At 45.2% G+C, this 12,031-nt stretch overlaps 1 protein-coding gene across 1 annotated transcript in view; it reads right to left on the bottom strand.

The window, feature by feature from the left end:
* CAPN9 (calpain 9) overlaps positions 1-12,031 on the bottom strand; it is a gene marked incomplete at its 3' end in the record, with an annotated part of 565,834 nt that overhangs the window by 57,427 nt on the left and 496,376 nt on the right. The window lies entirely within an intron of this gene.

Below are 12,031 nucleotides of genomic sequence, written 5' to 3'. Positions count from 1 at the left end.
TGAGCAGGAGTTTGGGCTGAACATTGGCTGTTTGCCCGTTTGACGAACATCCAACTTATCGGGGGGTTCAACTGTTTGTTCGGCCTGCCAAATGACCACAATGCACTGCTGCACAGTGCATTGGAATCCCTGATTAGTTGAAGCAATCAATCAGGGCACAGAGCACTGTCAGAGCCATGATTGGAGAAAGTAATGATGACTCTATTCAATCATGGCTCATTGCTTTTAGTTCTGCCCCACACTATAAAAGTATTCTTTCAATATCACTTCATAAGTGATATTGCAAAAGGCCTCGATGGTAAGGTTTGTCTTTTTGCTGATGACACAAAGATATGTAACAGGGTTGATGTTCCTGGAGGGAAAAGCCAAATGGAAAAGGATTTAGGAAAACTAGAAAAATGGTCAGAACTCTGGCAACTGAAATTTAATGTGGATAAGTGCAAGATAATGCACCTGGGACGTAAAAACCCAAGGGCAGAATATAGAATATTTGACACAGTCCTGACCTCAGTATCTGAGGAAAGGGATTTAGGAGTAATTATTTCAGAAGACTTAAAGGTGGGAGGACAATGTAATAGAGCAGCACGAAATGCCAGCAGAATGCTTGGATGTATAGGGAGAGGTATAAGCAGTAGAAAGAGAGAAGTGCTTATGCCGCTGTACAGAACACTGGTGAGACCTCACTTGGAGTATTGTGCGCAGTACTGGAGGCCATATCTCCAGAAGGATATAGATACTCTAGAGAGAGTTCAGAGAAGAGCTACTAAACTAGTACATGGATTGCAGGAAAAAACTTACCAGGAAAGGTTAAAGGACCTTAACATGTATAGCTTGGAAGAAAGAAGAGACAGAGGGGATATGATAGAAACTTTTAAATACATAAAGGGAATCAACTCGGTAAAGGAGGAGAGCATATTTAAAAGAAGAAAAACTACCACAAGAGGACACAGTTTTAAATTAGAGGGGCAAAGGTTTAAAAGTAATATGAGGAAGTATTACTTTACTGAGAGAGTAGTGGATGCATGGAATAACCTTCCTGCAGAAGTGGTAGCTGCAAATACAGTGAAGGAGTTTAAGCATGCATGGGATAGGCATAAGGCTATCCTTCATATAAGATAGGGCCAGGGACTATTCATAGGATTCAGATATATTGGGCAGACTAGATGGGCCAAATGGTTCTTATCTGCCGACACATTCTATGTTTCTATGTTTCTATGTTTCAATAGCGGCCATTTGTAGTGTGATATTAGCATAGAGAGAGATAGAACAGAGCTCTGTTCGAGGCTACTAGAAATTTAGTGTGCTATAGTGAGCTATTCTGATTCTATTGTCAGTGTAGAATATCAGTTTTAGTGTGAATCTAGTGATAGTTCAACCAGTGAGTGTAGTGATCATTTGTTTTTAGTTTAGTGTCACTTTAGTGTCAGTCTAGTGATACTTCAGTCAGTGTAAGTGTAGTGACCATTCGTTTTTACTTTAGTGTCAATGTAGTGGGAATCTAGTGATTGTTCAGTCAGTGTGAGTGTAGTGGCCATTCTTTTTTACATTAGTGTCAGTTTGTTTTGTCAGGGCAGGTTTACTGCAGAATACTTCAGTGTGTTAGTGCACGTTGAACGCAGTATATAGTAGTACATTACTGCACGTTTAATGCAGTTTATTTCTGTGTGTTACTGCATGTTTAACGCAGTATAGTTCAGTGCGTTACTGCACGTTTAACACAGTATATTTCAGTGTGTTAGTGCCCGTTTAACTAAGTACATTTCTGTAGGTTACTGCATGTTTAATGCAGTATAAATCTGTGTGTTAGTGCATGTTTAATGCAGTATATTTCAGTGCGTTACTGCACATTTAACGCAGTATATTTCAGTGTGTTAGTGCACATTTAATGCAGTATATTTCTGTGTGTTACTGAAATAAGTGTCAGTTTATTTTGTTAGGGCAGATTTACTGCAGCATAGTTCAGTGCTGTAGTGCATGTTTAATGCAGTATATTTATGTGTGTTACTGCATGTTTGCAGCAGTATATATCGGTGTGTTAGTACACATTTAACGCAGTATATTTCTGTGCATTAGTGCATGTTTAACGCAGTATATTTCAGTGCGTTATGTGCCGTTTAACACAGTATATTTTTGTGCATTACATGCCGTTAAACCCAGTATATTTCAGTGTGCTAGTGCATGTTTAAACAAAGTATATTTTTGTGGGTTACTGCACATTTAAAGCAGTATATGTCTGTGTGTTACTGCACGTTTAATGCAGTATATTTGCAATGCGTTACTGCACATTAACACAGTATATTTCAGGGTGTTAGTGCGCGTTTAACGCAATACATTTCCGTGAGTTACTGCATGTTTAACGTAGTATATTTCAGTGTGTTATGTGCCACTTAACGCAGTATATTTCTATGCGTTATTGCACAATTAACGCAGTATATTGCAATGTCACTGCAGTTTTACTGCAGTATAATGTAGTGTGTCAGTGGAGTGTGGCTGTTTAGTGAGTACTCAGGTTAAAGTGCACCAAACACCACTTTTCATTGATTAAAGTGCATCCACATACACACTTCCACATCATTACATTTTGTTAATAAACAACCCCCCCATCATGTCTGGGGGGCCAAGAAGGAGAGGCAGACATTCCCATGGCACTGTAAGGGGGCCAGCAGCGTATGTGTCCACAGGCAAAGGTGGACGTGGTCAGTCCACAGGCAGGACCACCATTCCTCTGTTTAGTGATGTTACCCATGCTATCCAGCCACAGCATGCAGGGGAGGTTGTGGACTGGCTTATTAAACCATCTTCATCCTCCTCATCCTCTGTCACCCAATAGATACTAGTGCGCAGTCCACTACAGCTGCTAGAGTGGCTAAATCTGCCTCCTTGTCCATTGGGCTATTCCTGCCATAGCCCAGCATCAGGCATGGAGGAGCCAGCTGAATTATTTGAACACAGCATCAGCCACTTGCTCCTTGACAATGCACAGCCATTACTTGATTCAGATGTTGGTTCTGATGATAGGGAAGGTAGGAACATAAGCAACAGAGAGGGGAGAACATTGGTACACAAATTAACATTCATGTTCCCCCAGCCGCAGCGTATTGCCAAGCTGTCTCCAGTGGTAATGAGGATAGAGATGATGATAATCATGAGGTCACGGACGTGACTTGGGTGCTGGTTAGAGCAGAGGAGGAAAATGAGGGTGAGGCACAACCCCAACGAGGCAGCCATCATGGAAGAGTAGAGATCAGCCCCCCTTCTCCATCACATTGTGGAGCTGCTATCTCCCACCACCTGAAATCCACACAAAAGGGACTCAATTCTGTTCCTCCTCTTTACCTCAGTCTACCCCCACTATACCTCATGACTAGAGTTGTACGAACACTAGGATTTCTGGGTTCGGCGGGCCCGACCGAACTTGAAAAAAAAGTCAGGGTTGGTGACCCGGACTTAACCCGAACTTGACCCCCATCCCGAACCCCATTGGTGATCCGAACTTTTGAGCACTAAAATGGCTCTAAAAAAAACATGCAAAGGGCTAGAGGGCTGCAAATGGCAGCACAATCTTGTTAAGAGCATGGCAAGTGCTCTGCAAACAAATGTGGATAGGAAAATAACTTAAAATAACATAAAATACATAAAAATAAAAAATAATCATCTTGATCTAGGAGGACGAGGCCCATATGGAGTAGGAGGTTGAGGTGGCGGTGGATGTGGCAGTGTTGGTGGAAGCGGCGGTGGAGGAGGTAGCAAGGTAGGTAGCAAACACTGGTTCTTGTTTTTAATTTTATTTCTTTTTAAATTAGGGTACACCCCAAAAGAGTGAGAAAGATGAAAAATACAACATTGGCTGGGTAAGTCCGGCCGGTATACATGTCTATTCTGCACAAGGTATGGACAAGTCCTGTGGGATCCATGCCTGGTTCATTTTAATGAACGTGACCTTGTCCACATTGGCTCTGGACATGCGGCTGTGCTTATCTGTGATAACGCCCCCAGCTGTGCTAAATACATGTTCAGATAATACACTGGCTGCAGGGCAGGCCAGCACCTGCAAGGCGTAAAGGGCAAGCTCAGGCCATGTGCCCAATTTGGAGACCCAGAAGTTGAAGGGGGCAGACCCGTCATTCAGTACGTCTAGGCGTGTGCACACATACTGCTCTACCATGTTGGTGAAATGCTGCCTCCTGCTAAGACGTTCCATATCAGCTGGTGGTGCTGCTGCTTGTTGTGGCGTGCTGACAAAGCTTTTCCACATTTCGGCCATGCTAACCCTGCCTACTGAGGTGCTGCCCTGGCTGCGTTGGCGACCTCTTCCTCCTCCTCTGCCTTGGCCTTGTGCTTTCACTGTGCCCCCGCTGTCAGGTGGGAATGCCACCAGCAGCGTGTCTACCAGCTTGCGCTTGTACTTGCGCTTCACGCTGCAGTGAGGGAATTAAGGATGGTACATTGTCCTTGTAATGGGGATCCAGCAGCGTGGCCACCCAGTAATCAGCACAAGTTACAATGTGGGCAATTCAGCGGTCAATGCGGAGACACTGCAGCATGTAATCGCTCATGTGTGCCAGGCTGTTGAGAGGCAACAAAAAGCTGTCCTCTGTGGGAGGTGTATCGTCTGTGTCCTCTGTATCCCCCAAGCCACGCACCAGTGATGGCCATGAGCTGGCCTGGGTGCCACCCTGCTGTGAACATGGTTCCATCTCCTCCTCTATCTCCTCCTCGTCATCCTCCAGAACTGTGCCCCTGCTAGACAATTGTGTACCTGGCGTTTGTGGGTGCAGGAACCCACCCTCAGAGCCACTTGTGAATGACTGCCCTAAAAGCCTTGAAAATTATCCCTCTTCCTCCTCCTCCTTCTCCTCCTCCTGTGCCATATCCATTTCCATCATCGCCCGGAGCGTTTTTTCAAGGAAGCATAGAAGTGGGATAGTTAAGCTGAGAACGGCGTCATCAGCACTGGTCATGTTGGTGGAGTACTCGAAACAGCGCAACAAGGCACACAGGTCTCGCATGGAGGCCCAGTTATTAGTGGTGAAGTGGTGCTGTTCCGCAGAGTGACTCACGCGTGCGTGCTGCAGCTGAAACTCCACTATGGCCTGCTGCTGCTCGCACAGTCTGGCCAGCATGTGCAAGGTGGAGTTCAACCTTGTGGGCACGTCACATATGGGGCAGTAAGCGGGAAGGCCGAAGTTACGCTGCAGCGCTGACAGACGAGCAGCAGCAGGGTGAGAACGCCGAAAGTGCGCACAGATGGTCAGTACTTTTTGCAGCAGCTCTGACATATCGGGGTAATTTTTAAGGAACCTCTGCACCATCAAATTCAGCACATGCGCCAGGCAAGGGATGTGTGTCAAAACGGCTAGGCCCAGAGCTGATACGAGATTTCGCCCGTTATCGCACACCACCATGCCGGGCTTGAGGCTCACTGGCACCAACCACTCATCGGTCTGCTGTTCAATGCCCCTCCACAACTCCTGCGCGGTGTGGGGTTTTTCCCCCAAACAAGCAAGTTTTAAAACTGCCTGCTGTCATTTACCCCTGGCTGTGCTGAAGTTGGTGGTGAAGGTGTTACGCTGACTGGATGAGGAGGCGGTAGAGGATGAGGAAGCGGAGTAGGAGGAGTTAGGAACAGGAAGCAAACTGAAGCACCCTGCAATCCTCAGTGGTGGAAGGACTTGCGCCAAACTGCTATCCGCCTCAGGCCCAGCCGCCACTGCATTTACCCAGTGTGCTGTTGGGGAGATATAACCTCCCTGACCGTGCTTACTGGTCCACGTATCTGTAGTTAGGTGGACCTTGCCACAGATGGCGTTGCGCAGTGCACACCTGATTTTGTCACCCACTTTGTTGTGCAGGGAAGGGATGGCTTGCCTGGAAAAGTAGTGGCGGCTGGGCACGACGTACTGTGGGACAGCCACCGCCATAAGGCTTTTAAAACTCTGCGTCTCCACCAGACGGAATGACAGAATTTCGAAAGGCCAGGAATTTGGAAATGCTGGCATTCAGGGCTAGGGATCGTGGGTGGGTAGGGGGGTATTTCCTCTTCCGCTCCAGTGTTTGGGAGATAGAAAGCTGAACGCTTCCACGAGACATTGTGGAGATGGTTGGTGACCCAAGTGGTGGTTTTGCTGGCAGATCCTCTGTTTGCGGGGTGGCAGGTGCTGGTCTCACTACAGAGGTGGATGAAGAGGCCGAGACTGCAGCAGAAGAGGAAGCAGGAGGAGCCAGAGACATTTCTTGGTTTTTGAGGGGTTTACTCCACTGCAGCTCGTGCTTTGCTCTTAGATGCCTGGTCATGCAGGTTGTGCTCAGGTTTGGAAGGTTTATTAAAAAAGAATAGCGCGCAAATGCAAAATAAATTACTACCAAATCTGAAGAGAGTCCATAAATAAAAATGGGGGTTTGGTCCCACCATATGGCCATATCGTGCTCAAGCCCACTACTGCGTCAAAGTACCCCATTATCAGTGGGTCCTACACTATCCATGAAAAAGAGATGAATCCAGCCTTTCTAACCCTTGGAGATAACACTCCGTGCTGGGGAAGATGTGCAAATGCACTACAGGGGACTCCTCCTATATCCACTTGATGGTGGACACTGATTGAGTACAGGTGTGTGTGGGGGGTGGGGAGGGCTGCTCAACCTCGATAGTCTGGTCAGACCGAATACATAATAAACAGGCAAAAAATTTGGGGGAGCATACCCATGTATTTCCAAAGCTGCTGCAGCTATGAACCAAAAGACATGTATATTAAAAAAGAATAGCGCGCAAATGCAAAAGAAATTACTACCAAATCTGAAGAGAGTCCATAAATAAAAATGGGGGTTTGGTCCCACCATATGGCCATATCGTGATCAAGCCCACTACTGCGTCAAAGTACCCCATTATCAGTGGGTCCTACACTATCCATGAAAAAGAGATGAATCCAGCCTTTCTAACCCTTGGAGATAACACTCCTTGCTGGGGAAGATGTGCAAATGCACTACAGGGGACTCCTCCTATATCCACTTGATGGTGGACACTGATTGAGTACAGGTGTGTGTGGGGGGTGGGGAGGGCTGCTCAACCTCGATAGTCTGGTCAGACCGAATACATAATAAACAGGCAAAAAATTTGGGGGAGCATACCCATGTATTTCCAAAGCTGCTGCAGCTATGAACCAAAAGACATGTATATTAAAAAAGAATAGCGCGCAAATGCAAAAGAAATTACTACCAAATCTGAAGAGAGTCCATAAATAAAAATGGGGGTTTGGTCCCACCATATGGCCATATCGTGCTCAAGCCCACTACTGCGTCAAAGTACCCCATTATCAGTGGGTCCTACACTATCCATGAAAAAGAGATGAATCCAGCCTTTCTAACCCTTGGAGATAAACACTCCTTGCTGGGGAAGATGTGCAAATGCACTACAGGGGACTCCTCCTATATCCACTTGATGGTGGACACTGATTGAATCTATCCATGAAAAAGAGATGAATCCAGCCTTTCTAGTGTAGTATAGTGTAGGACCCACTGATAATGGGGTACTTTGACGCAGTAGTGGGCTTGAGCACGATATGGCCATATGGTGGGACCAAACCCCCATTTTTATTTATGGACTCTCTTCAGATTTGGTAGTAATTTCTTTTGCATTTGCGCGCTATTCTTTTTTAATATACATGTCTTTTGGTTCATAGCTGCAGCAGCTTTGGAAATACATGGGTATGCTCCCCCAAATTTTTTGCCTGTTTATTATGTATTCGGTCTGACCAGACTATCGGGGTTGAGCAGCCCTCCCCACCCCCCACACACACCTGTACTCAATCAGTGTCCACCATCAAGTGGATATAGGAGGAGTCCCCTGTAGTGCATTTGCACCTCTTCCCCAAGCAAGGAGTGTTCTCTCCAAGGGTTAGAAAGGCTGGATTCATCTCTTTTTCATGGATAGTGTAGGACCCACTGATAATGGGGTACTTTGACGCAGTAGTGGGCTTGAGCACGATATGGCCATATGGTGGGACCAAACCCCCATTTTTATTTATGGACTCTCTTCAGATTTGGTAGTAATTTCTTTTGCATTTGCGCGCTATTCTTTTTTAATATACATGTCTTTTGGTTCATAGCTGCAGCAGCTTTGGAAATACATGGGTATGCTCCCCCAAATTTTTTGCCTGTTTATTATGTTTTCGGTCTGACCAGACTATCGTGGTTGAGCAGCCCTCCCCACCCCCCACACACACCTGTACTCAATCAGTGTCCACCATCAAGTGGATATAGGAGGAGTCCCCTGTAGTGCATTTGCACATCTTCCCCAGCAAGGAGTGTTATCTCCAAGGGTTAGAAAGGCTGGATTCATCTCTTTTTCATGGATAGTGTAGGACCCACTGATAATGGGGTACTTTGACGCAGTAGTGGGCTTGAGCACGATATGGCTATATGGTGGGACCAAACCCCCATTTTTATTTATGGACTCTCTTCAGATTTGGTAGTAATTTCTTTTGCATTTGCGCGCTATTCTTTTTTAATATACATGTCTTTTGGTTCATAGCTGCAGCAGCTTTGGAAATACATGGGTATGCTCCCCCAAATTTTTTGCCTGAGAAGGTTTATGCCTCGCTTCGGGCTCTGATTGCACAGCGTGCAAACAACTCGTGTCCTGTCATCATCACATAGGCTAGGGAACTCCTTTGAGCTGGCTTTGGTGTGCTCGGTCCCTTGCTGCATTGGGCAGTAGCAGGCGTAGTGTCTAGGGCATGGCCACTCTGCTTTTGCACCCTGCTCCCTCTTCTGCTGTGCTGGTGGCTCTGTGTGACTACCGCCTCTTCCTCCAAACCACTCAGGTCACCTGCATGATGTTCATTCCATGTGGGGGTCAAGGACCTCATCCTCCTCCACATTATCGTCCTCCACATTATCTTCCACCCAGTCTTCACCCCTGCCTTCCTTGTTGGTCTCAACAATTTGGAATGCCGCAGCAGTTGGCACCTATGTTTCGTCATCATCCGAGACGTACTGCGATGGTCCTCCCATGTACTCATCTAGAGACATAAGTGGTTGGGCATCGGTGCACTCAATCTCTTCCACTTCTGGGGCAGGGCTAGGTGGATGGCCCTGGGAAACCATGCTAATAGAGTCATCAAAAAGAAGAAGAGACTGCTGCATGACTTGGGGCTCAGACTGCTTGGCTGATTTGCAATCTTCATACAGCTAGTGGTGATGATGCAAGATTTGTCAGCTCCACCCCCTCCTCCATGCCCTATACAGTGAGTCAGGCTAAAAGGTGCCATGCAGTGCTTTAGTTGGAGTGATGCATTTCACTATTTTTTTTAGTTTAGTCCTCGCTGCCCTGGGCTTTCAGCTTCTTCATCCCATCGGCATCAGATGGTGGACTATTATCTAGGTGAAAACAGAGATGGAGAGCTTTCTAGTTGACGATTTTTGGGTGTAGGTTTCATGGGCACAATTAACTCCCAAAGATCAATTTTTAGGCACCTGCTTGACAGGTGCATATCATTTAAATTTTTGACAGCAAGGCAATTCTTGATTTTATCAAGAGTACCTCTATAGAGTTACGGTGTGAAGGCACCTCTGATACACAAAGACCAATTTTTTAACACCTGTTACTTCTATCCAAAGTCTGTGGAAGAAGCACGAGAATTTATCCAAAAAATCCCTTATCTTGTTCCTAGTGCAGGGACAATAAATGCTGTTGGCTTTATAAATGCAATTATTGCTGTAGTAGCTTCTATTTACAATACAGATGTGCCACTTTACAGGTAGACTAAGGGGACCTCCCAGGCACTATATTGAAAATAATTTTTCATTTTTATTGTTATTTCTTATTTTTATGCTTTCACTTTAAGCATCAGTAAATCACTGCTTATTTAAAAAAATTGCATTTTTGACTTACCGTAAAATCCTTTTCTCCGAAGTTCATTGGAAGATGCAGCTCCATATTCTTCTTAACCATTGAGTAATGCTACCCCCTACAGGAGTAGGACACTAGGCAGGAAAAATCTTAACCAAGCCTATGGGGCAGTCCCTGGGGGTACACACCCACTCACTCTGCTATAGGCATTCAGTTTTGTTGAAAGCAGTGTCAGAAGAAAAAAACCCCAACCATTGGGACTTTCCAAAGCAGTATTAACATGAGGGGTGGGAAAGCAACGCAGAAAAGAACGTAATTCGCAAAAGCTAAATTTAGCCAACCAGTTAACATGGAGCTCAGCCAGGAACAAGTGGAGCTCGCCTAGAAACAACATACACCCTCAAAGAGAATAAATTATTTTTAAAACAGCAGCCTGCAAAAACCTTGCGGCAAAAAGAAACATCCAAAGATGCCAACACATCTACCTTGTAGAATTTTGTGAATGTGTGCACAGACGACCAAGTTGCCGCCTTGCAAACTTGTATCATAGACGCCTGATGGCGAAAAGCCCAAGAGGCACTCAGCGCCCAAGTAGAATGCGCCTTCACAGGTAAAGGTGGAACCTGACCATCAATTGAATAAGCCTATACCACTGTCTGCCTGATCCATCTGGATATGGTCGCAGCAGACGCAGGTCTGAGGACAAAAGCGAGTCCGATTTTCCGAAGGACTCAGACACCAGGTAAACCCCGATTACCATAACCACATCCAAGGAATGCAAGGAAAAGTCTTTAGAATGCTTGGGCTTAGGACATAATGAAGGCAGCACAATGTTTCCATTTAAATGGAAATCCAAGACCACCTTAGGAAGAAACGACTGATTTGGTCTAAGTACCACCTTGTCTCTGTGGACCACCAGATAAGGATAGCACCAATTCCGACACTCTGTATGCAGAGGTAATAGCCACAAAAAAGCTCCCTTCTGTGACAGTGTAAGCAAAGGAATCACCCTAATGTGTTCAAAGTGAGGTTTCTGAAGAACTGACAGTACCAGGTTAAGATGCCATGGAGGTAACGGGGACCGTATCGGGGGAGCCATGTGGTGAACACCCTGAATAAAAGTGCGAATCAAAGAATACGTGGCTAAAGCCCGTTGAAAAAACACCACTAGAGCCGACATCTGGCCTTTGATAGTACCCAAGGCCAACCGCTGCTCAACCCATCTTTAGAGGAAAGTCAATATCCGAGCCACTGAAAAGAAGCGTGGATGCACTTTAATGGATTAATACCATGCAATGTATAATTGCCATGTGTGAAGATAAATCTTCAGAGAGGTTGATTTTCTGGCATTCAAAAGTGTGGGAATCACAGAGTCAGAAAGAACCTTACCCTTCAATACCTGGCTTTCAGCAGCCACACCGATAAGGCCAGCGACTGTAAAGCAGGATAAAAGATCGGCCCTTGAGACAGCAGATCTTCCCTGAGAGGAAGTTTCCACGGAGCATCAGCAACCAATCTCACCAGATCGGCGAGGCCAGTCTGTAGCCACCAGAATTACCCCACAAAACCCAAATTTAAATGGATGTCAGTTCAACCTCTTCACAATTCAAAAAGAAGAGAATATACATTAATTGTATATATGCCACAAAAAAAATCACTGTACAAATGTGACAGGGCTACATATGGTTATCTTTATACACCTTTAATCTTCAACATGATCTAATATTAAAAAAATATGCATATAACAAAACACATATGACATACAACACAATAAAAACATGAAACCCCCCTGTTGCTAGAACCTCCCCACCCTTTTTTTGTGAGTCTGTCTAAAAGTGCAATATTGAGTGTGAAAAAGGGGGGATATGATATATGTGTGACACAACTTTTTGCCCTTAATTATGATAATTCCCCCACACATGAAGCATAGTATAGAATACAGGGAACTTGAATCGTGTTCTTTGGAACACTAATTGGGTAAATAAATGCACCGGTGTAAATTCAGGGGAGAAAAATCAGCTAAATGTTATTGAGTATACCATTGATAATATATGACATCTATATGCAGTCAAGGCAAATAAATGCCCCTATGGAGGAGATCTGTTGGTCAAAGTATGGTTGGGAAAGCAAAAAACTGATATAGCAAGATGTTTAGAGATGAATTAAGTAGATTCCTCACAGAAT

This window comes from Pelophylax lessonae, assembly GCF_965119305.1.
Source record: "Pelophylax lessonae genome assembly, chromosome: 3".
Taxonomy (NCBI): domain Eukaryota; kingdom Metazoa; phylum Chordata; class Amphibia; order Anura; family Ranidae; genus Pelophylax; species Pelophylax lessonae.
This window is presented reverse-complemented; position numbering and strand designations above follow the sequence as displayed.